Here is a 9,195-nt window from a genome sequence, read left to right as displayed (position 1 = left end):
TAGTAGAGACGGGGTTTCACCATGTTGACCAGGATGGTCTCGATCTCTTGACCTCGTGATCCACCCGCCTCGGCCTCCCAAAGTGCTGGGATTACAGGCGTGAGCCACCGCGCCCGGCCACAAGTGGACATTTTTAAGTGCAGTATCTGTAGAATTGTACAAATAGGAAATGATGTTCTAAACCTTGATTTTCAGAAACATCAAGGTGTAGAGTCTCAATTGTTTTCCTAGATCCATTCATGACTTGTCTCATTGGGGAACTATTTTTTCCCCAAAGTAGATTGTCTCAACAACCGTGGAGTCCCTGCTGTGCAAGACATAAAACTGCTGAGATGATCCTACTAGATGCTCAGTATTTATTTAATGAGAGAAGGATGGGAGGGAGGGAGGGAGCAAGAGAGGGATAGAATGAGACGATGATTTTTGCAATAGAAGAGTCCACAATTTGGTGGTGAAGATCTACTTCCAAAAGCTAATGGACGTTATCTCTCTTTTGGTAAAATGATGACAATATGCTTATTTCCTAAGCACGTGGTTGAAAATCAATCTTTGTGCGCTCTGGATCAGATAGGCATGCGAATATAAAACACTTAAAAATTTTTTATTTTATTTTATTTATTTATTTATTTTTAAAGATGGGGTTTCACTATGTTGGTCAGGCTGGTCTTGAACTCCCAACCTCAGGTGATCCGCCCACCTTGGACTCCAAAGTGCTTGGATTACAGGCGTGAGCCACCATGCCCAGCCAAAACACTTTTTAAATAGAGTATAAATACAGTGAGTTTGTATTTGAAATGACAAAACAAACTAAATCACCCTGCATGATAGCATGATAGCCAATTTCAAACTCTCTGCTTTTTAGCAATTTATCAACCAATCATTGAGTTAACTCTACACCCAGGGAATGCTGATGGCAGCATTAGCCATAAATAAATAAGCTAATATGTACAATAGCTAAATGAATAGACTTTTCCTTGGTGTTTTATGGCCTGAAAAGAATGCAGCTTTTCATTAAAGGAATCATTTGAAAATGTGGAAACTGATACTGCCACACTTCAGTGCTCTCTGCCCATTGATAATGGCCTCTGTATTAGTTGTGGGGGTGGGAGACTGATGTCCATTTACTTTTGCAAAGATTGTTATTGAATGAAACTCCTTTAATGGGCGCATTTTATGATCCCACTCAGCTAAGAGCTCAGGGCTGCCTTAGAATAGTCTTTCCCTCCACCTTGACAGCTCTTAGAGAATCAATACAGGTAGTATGTCAGTCGGTGGTCAGCAGTCCTGAAAGTAGAGAGGTAGAGCTGAAATGGAAACTGACAGGTAGCCACTTAGAGAGAGGGCCTGGAGTAAACACTCTGAAAAGTGAAGCTTCTCCCGGGAGTGGGGAATGTGCAGCCCTTACCCTACCATCAGTGCTGGGATTGGATAGGAAGAGCTAGGAACAAAGATCAGACAGCCGGGGAAAAGCCTCTCAGAGCTGGGGAAATGCCGTCCCCCGGGGTGGTACCTTTAGAGCCCCAGGATTCATACAGTTTGTCCACTTGTAGCATCTGTCATTGGTCTTATTCTTTGAAAGTATTTTTTAAATGGTGGTAAAATACACATAAGATTTATCGTCTAAACTTTAAAAAAAAAATTTTTTTTTGAGACAGGGTCTCACTCTGTCATCTGTCACCCAAGCTGGAGTGCCTGTGGTACGGTGATAGCTCACCGCAGTCTCGACCTCCTGGGCCCAAGTGATCCTCCCACCTCAGCGTCCAAAGTAGCTGGGACTACAGGTGCACTGCACCATACCTGGCTAATTATTTTGTATTTTGTAGAGACAGGGTTTCCCCCTGTTGCCCAGGATGGTCTCGATCTCTTGACCTCGTGATCCACCCGCCTCGGCCTCCCAAAGTGCTGGGATTACAGGCATGAGCCACCATGCCCAGCTAAATTTTTTTGTATTTTGTAGAGACAGGGTTTCCCCCTGTTGCCCAGGCTCGTCTTGAACTCCTGGTCTCAAAGATGCTTCCACCTTGGCTTCCCAAAGTGCTAGGATTACAGGCGTGAGCCACTGAACCTGGCCTTTTTTTTTTTTTTTTAATTTCACTACTTTTGGGGGAACAGGTGGTTTTTGATTACATGGGTAAGCTCTTTAGTGGTGATTTCTGAAATTTTGGTGCACCCCTCACCCGAGCAATTCCCAGTACCTATGCCAAAGTGCTGGGATTACAGGTGTGAGCCACAGCACCCAACCACATCCATTTCTTCATATTTATTTTCTCTCCCTCTCAAATCTTGCCACATCTTGAAAAAACAATTGCATGTAAGTATCCAGGTTACTGATGAAACAGGAGGGGCCTTTGCAATTCATAAATTGGCAATTGCAAAAGTTCCTGGCTAGCAGTGTTCAAGGGTCTTCTTTCTCCAAACTCTACTGGGCACTTGAGTCTGCAGGCTTAAAACTCCCAGGTGGCCAGAGCCAGGAGAGCCCAAGGAGCCTTGGCTTTATGTTGGAGCACTGTCTTTGCACTGGCCTTCCCAGTCACTGTAGTCCTCTCCTTGGGCACATGCAGAAGACTAGAATTCCATGTCACAACAGCTCTTGAAATCGGAAAGATTTCAGACCCCCTGTTATCTTTTTTTTAATTAAAAAAATTATTATTATTATTATTTTTAGAGATAGGGTTTCACCATGTTGGCCCGGCTGGCCTCGTGATCCGCCTGCCTCAGGCCCTGTCATCATCAGGAATAGAGAGACCCACTTTGAGGGTGTTTTAGGGCTGAGGCGATTTGGTATAATATATACATATATATATTTTTTGAGTTTTACTCTCTTTGCCCAGGCTGGAGTGCAGTGGCATGATCTCAGCTCACCACCACCTCCATCTCCTGTGCTCAAGTGATTCTCCTGCCTCAGCCTTTTGAGTAGCTGCCATTACAGTGATGTGCTACCACACCTGGCTAATTTTGTACTTTTAGTAGAGATTGGGTTTCTCCATGTTGGTCAGGTTGGTCTCAAACTCCCAACCTCAGGTGATCCACTGGCCTCCAAAAGTGCTGGGATTACAGATATGAGCCACCTCGCCTAGCCAGGATTTGGTATAATAGTTAAGAACTGGGAAATAGGGATAGCAGGTTCCCTCTGAGGAGAATCTAGAACAGCAGCCTTGGAAGATACCCTGTACAGTTTTAGTGGAAGATAGATTCAAAATCAAATTTAAGAGAATTTGGCTCTGGCACCTTTAGATAATTCAGGGGAGTGGAATTCACCTAGAGAGCTCTGGAGGGCCTTTCCTAAGTCAGGTCAGCACAGCCTTGTAGCAGTAAGGTTCAGGAAACTTTTCCAAAGGAAAAAAACAAAATCCTACTGTCCCCCAAAGCAAGCTTAATGTGGATAAAATGAGTGATTTTGTTGTGCACTGCTTTTTCTCTGCATTCTCTGGCTGCATCTCAGTATGTGCATTGGTTAATAATGGAAGCCCACCCCACCCCCCAGCTATTCAGGAGACTGAGGAGGGAGGATACCGTGAGCCCAGAATTTTGAGTGGGCTAAAATGGCCACTGCACATCAGCCTGGAAAACCAAGCAAGACCCTGTCTGTTTAAAATAAGTACATAAATAAAAAGACTGGGCACAGTGGCTCACTCCTGAAATCTCAGCACCTTGGGAGTTTGAGGCCAATGGATCACTTGAGCTCATGAATTCAAGACCAGCCTGGGCAATGTGGTAAAACCCTGTTTCCACCAAAAATACAAAAAATTAGCCGGACATAGTGGTGTGCTCCTGTGAGTCTGGCTACTAGGGAGGCTGAGGCAGGAGAATCATTTGAGCCTGAGAGGCTGGGGTTGCAGTGAGCAGAGATCATGCCACTGCACTCTAGCCTGGGTGACAGAAACAGACTCTGTCTCAAAAAAAAAAAAAAAAAACCCAAAGAACTGAAAAAATAATATATTATGTAAGAAAAATTTTACATAATTTTTTTTTGAGGCGGAGTTTCACTCTTGTTACCCAGGCTGGAGTGCAATGGCACGATCTCGGCTCACCACAACCTCCACCTCCTGGGTTCAGGCAATTCTCCTGCCTCAACCTCCTGAGTAGCTGGGATTACAGGCATGCGCCACCATGCCCAGCTACTGTTTTGTATTTTTAGTAGAGACGGGGTTTCACCGTGTTGACCAGGATGGTCTCGATCTCTTGACCTCGTGATCCACCCACCTCGGCCTCCCAAAGTGCTGGGATTACAGGCTTGAGCCACCGCGCCCGGCTAATATTTTTATTATTAACACTTAAATAATTGATATAGCGATACCTAATAGATAGAAGACAAATGGGCCCAGCGTAGTGGCTTGTACCTGTAATCCCAGCACTTTGGGAAGACAAAGCAGGAGGATCGATTGAGCCTAGGAGCTAGAGGCCAGCCTGGGCAACAAAGTGACACCCCCATCTCTATTTAAAAAATAAATTGGCCAGACATGGTGGCACATGCCTGTAGTCCCAGCTACTCGGAAGGCTAAGACTGGAGGATTACCTGAGTTCCGACCCCCACCGCCTAACTTTCCTACACAGAAGCAAATGGAAGAACTATTTTTTTTTTTTTTTTTTGAGATGGAGTCTAGCTTTGTCACCAGACTGGAGTGCAGTGGCACAATCTTGGCTACCTCCGACTTCCTGGTTCAAACGGTTTTCCTGCCTCAGCATCCCGAGTAGCTGGGATTACAGGCACACACTGACACACCCAGCTAATTTTTGTGTTTTTAGTAGAGACGGGGTTTCACCATGTTGGCCAGGATGGTCTTGATCTCCTGACCTTGTGATCCACTCACCCTGGCCTCTCAAAGTGCTGGGATGACAGGTGTAAGCCACCGTGCCCGGCTGGAAGAGCACTTTTTAAAACAATTCTTGAAAATGAAGAATGGGATTCCATCCCCTTTGATAGGTGTTCTTTTTTTTTTTTTTTTTTTTAAAGACGGGGTTTTCCCATGTTGGTCAGGCTGGTCTTGAACTCCCGACCTCAGGTGATCCACCCGCCTTGGCCTCCAAAGTGCTTGGATTACAGGTGTGAGCCACCACGCCCGGCCAATAGATTTTCTTGATAGAAAGCTGCTTTCAATAGAAAGTACTGTGCTAGAAATAAACCCAGGATGAATTTTATGAACCTACGATGCAATTTACAGAATTTTTTTTCTTGGTTTTTTTTTTTTTTTTTGTATTTTTTTAAATAGAGATGGGGTTTCACCATGTTGGCCAGCATGGTCTGGAACTCCCGACCTCATGATCCGCAGGTCTTGGCATCCCAAAGTGCTGGGATTACAGGAGTGAGCCACCGTGCCCCACCAGCAATTTACATCATGTTAAAGCACAATTTATCCCACTTTAAAAAATAAGTATCAAGAATCTTCACCTTAAATATAAACAATAAAATTTATTTATTTATTTATTTTGAGACGGAGTTTCACTCATGTTACCCAGGCTGGAGTGCAAGGGCGCAATCTCGGCTCACCGCAACCTCCACCTCCTGGGCTCAGGCAATTCTCCTGCCTCAACCTCCTGAGTAGCTGGGATTACAGGCATGCGCCACCACGCCCAGCTAATGTTTTGTATTTTTAGTAGAGACGGGGTTTCAGCATGTTGACCAGGATGGTCTCGATCTCTTGACCTCGTGATCCACCTGCCTCGGCGTCCCAAAGTGCTGGGATTACAGGCTTGAGCCACCGCGCCCGGCCAAAATTTATTTTTAAAAAGGTAATTCTGACTGGGTGCAGTGGCTCATGCCTGTGTTTCCAACACTTGGGGAGGCCAAGGTGGAAGGATGACCTGAGGTTGGGAATATACATTAAAAAAGAACATAAGAGAGCTTCAGGGTATTTCTATAAAAAGATGTTACCTCATGAATGACTGTACTTCCCAAATTAAAAGTTCTAATATGTAACCCTATCAATATGACCAAAACTTTGAGTAAACAGGTAAGATTACATGAAATGGTACCTCAAATTTTCTAGTTAGTATTGGATGCATTATCCTATTATTTGATTATTCAGTTATTGGCATGCATGCATTTGAATGGCTGTTAGAAAAGGGTAATAAATACCCTACGTCTCTTTGTTGCTATTCTAGTTCAAAGAATGAAGTTGTTGATTTGAATTATTTAACTAGTGGAAAAATTGGGATCACTCCAATTAAAATTTTTTTTTTTTAATTTTTTTCCACCCCTCCCCCCTCAAAGAGTAGTTCGGGAAGAGTGATTTTGGTTTTTATATTATTTATTATTTTTTTAGAGATGGGGTTTCTCCAAGATCACCAGTTTCTGATGGTTTGTTTTACTATTTGATTTAAAAATAATGTTTAAACCCATAACAGTAAGAAAATGTTTCAAGCAATACATTTTGAACCAGCAGTTAAGGAAAGGCTGCCTAATTACACAATGAGCCCCCATCTCTTCGAAAGACCATTGTTCTGACTTAATTAACATGAAGTAAAACAGTCCTAAAACAACAGGGCACATTCCCATTAGGATAAATTACTCAGACCTCAGCAAGGCAGCAAAGAATTCCCTAGAGTAGAATCTGTCACTGCTTTTCCACCTGCACTATATCTCTCTCTCAAAGGACTCTGCTAGAGCTGGGAGCCTCCCTCCGGAAGGGGCATCTGTTCCATATTGAATTTGCTCCATTTGTGGCCATGGGTGGAGGGTGCAGCAAATCCCCAGGCAGCCAGCAGAAACACGGCTGGGACGGGACAGATTCTCAGCAGCTGTGGCTGCCTTCGAAGCACTTTTTTCCTGCTCATTCTGGTCTCAAATCTTCCATGTGGATATTTAAATCTGTTGTTGCTTGACTTAATATAGGGAAGAATGGGATGCGTAGTCTTCAGAAAAATGCTATTTTCTTTTTTCTCCTTTTTTTGAGACAGAGTCTGGCTCTGTCACCCAGGCTGAAGTACAGTGGCAACATCTCAGCTCACCACAACCTCCGCCTCCCGGGTTAAAGTGATTCTCCTGCCTCTGCTTCCCAAGTAGCTGGGATTACAGGTGCGTACCACACCACCTAGCTAATTTTTGTTTTTTTTTTTAGTAGAGGAGGGATTTTGCCATGTTGGCCAGCCTGGTCTCGAACTCCTGACCTCAGGTTATCCAGGCGCCTTGGCCTCCCAAAATACTGGGATTACAGGCAGAGCTCACTGCACCCTGCTCTGAAAAATGCTACTTTCTTAACAGGGTCCATAAACCAGGCACAGAAGCTAGTTAGGAGGCTGGGCTCTAGAGCTGGGAAGACCTGACTTTGCCTCTTAGAGGCAAATCAGCTTGCCCCACTTCTTTCATCTCTCTCTGTCTCAATTTCCTCATCTGTAAAGTGAGGAATCATCTAACAGGGTTAATGCTCGATAGTTGTTGGCGATTATGATCCACATGTGAGATGAGATGAGTCTGAGGTCTCTGTGCACATTAGAAAAAAACACATTCCCCAAACACTTGCATGAGCCATAGGATACCATGCAGAGCACATTTTTCTTTTCAGTCGGCCTCTCTCTGTGTGTTTGTATGTGCACTGCACCCTATATTAGGAAAACCCAACTAATTAGAAAAAACCCCAAACATATCCTGTTTGTTTTATACTACCTATTCATCAGTAATGAAATCAGGTTTACATCTAGAGCAACATCAGTATTTTTTTTTAAAACCTTTCTTCATTTGATTATGTTTCTTCCCCAGTTACTTAATGTCACAGATGGTAGGACAAATAACTTCTGTGCCCTTCAAGTAACTTTGTTTGGAGTTAAACACATTAACTGGCATTTGTCACGTGATGGGGAGGGGTAGGAACAGTGTTTAATCAAAATAAAGATGGAATATTAATTCATGTCTGAGGACAGTTACAATACTAATGAAGCTGACTTGAATGAGTTATCATTTATTTGGGACAGGGTCTCATTCTGTCACCCAGGTTGTGCACCATCATGGCTCACTGAAGCCTCTACCTCCCAGACTCAACTGATCCTTTCACCTCAGTCTCTTGAGTAGCTGGGGCTTCAGGCATGTGCCACCATACACAACTAATGTTTTGTATTTTTTTGTAGAGATAGGGTTTCATCATGTTGTCCAAGCTGGTCTGGAATTCCTGGGCTGAACCGATCTGCCCACCTTAGCCTCCCAAAGTGCTGAGATTAACAGCCATGAGCCACTGTGCCTGGCCACATTTTTATTTTTATTTAATTTATTTATGTAGTTTTTTAGAGGGGGGACTCTTGCTATGTTTCCAGGCTAGAGTGCATTGGCTACTCACAAGTGTGATCGATCATAGAGCACTACAGCCTTAAACTCCTGAGCTCAAGGGATCCTCCTGCCTTGGCCTCCCAAGCAACTGGGACTACAAGTATGTGCCACCATGCCTGTCTTTAAATTAATATTTACTTCTTTATTAATTAATTTACTTAGTGGCATTTTTGTTTGTTTTTGTTTCTGCCAAGTGCACAGTATAATAAGTGAATTCTTAGGGAATTTGTTCTAGGCCTGCAGCAGTTGCTCACACCTGTAATCCCAGTACTTTGGGAGGCTGAGACGAGAGGATCAGCTGAGACCATGAGTTTGAGACCAGCCTGGGTAACATGGTGGGACCAGTTTGTGTGTATATATATATATATATATATATATATATACACACACACACAAAACATACTATGTGGTCATCACCTGTGTGTGTGTATATATATATATATATATATATATATATACACAAGGCTATATATATATATATATATACACTATTTAGTAGAGAAAAAGCCACCTTTTCATCACAAAAACTAGGACTATATTCCTAGTTCCTGAACTGCAGAGACTTCTATAACCCATAAGAAATAGAGAGAATCTGAATCCCTTGTTTTCACAGTGTCTCCACGCTCTGAGGGCTAGTGGTTTTTGTTTTTTTGAGATGGGTCTGGCTCTGTCACCCAGGCTGAGAAGCAGTGGGGCGATCTCAGCTCATAGCAACCTCTGCTTCCTGGGCTCAAACCATCCTCCCGCCTCAACTGCCCAAGTAGCTGGGACCCCAGGCATGTGCCACCATCCCTGGCTAATTTTTGTAGTTTTTTGGTAGAGACGGGGTTTCACCATGTTGCCCAGGCTGGTCTGGAACTCCTGGACTTGAGTGATCCACCTGCCTTGGGCTCCCAAAGTGCTGGGATTACAGGCATGAGCCACTGTGCCTGGCAGGG

Source organism: Cebus imitator, unplaced genomic scaffold, assembly GCF_001604975.1.
Source record: "Cebus imitator isolate Cc_AM_T3 unplaced genomic scaffold, Cebus_imitator-1.0 Scaffold9, whole genome shotgun sequence".
NCBI classification, from domain to species: Eukaryota; Metazoa; Chordata; class Mammalia; order Primates; family Cebidae; genus Cebus; species Cebus imitator.
Note: the sequence above shows the minus strand (reverse complement) of the source record.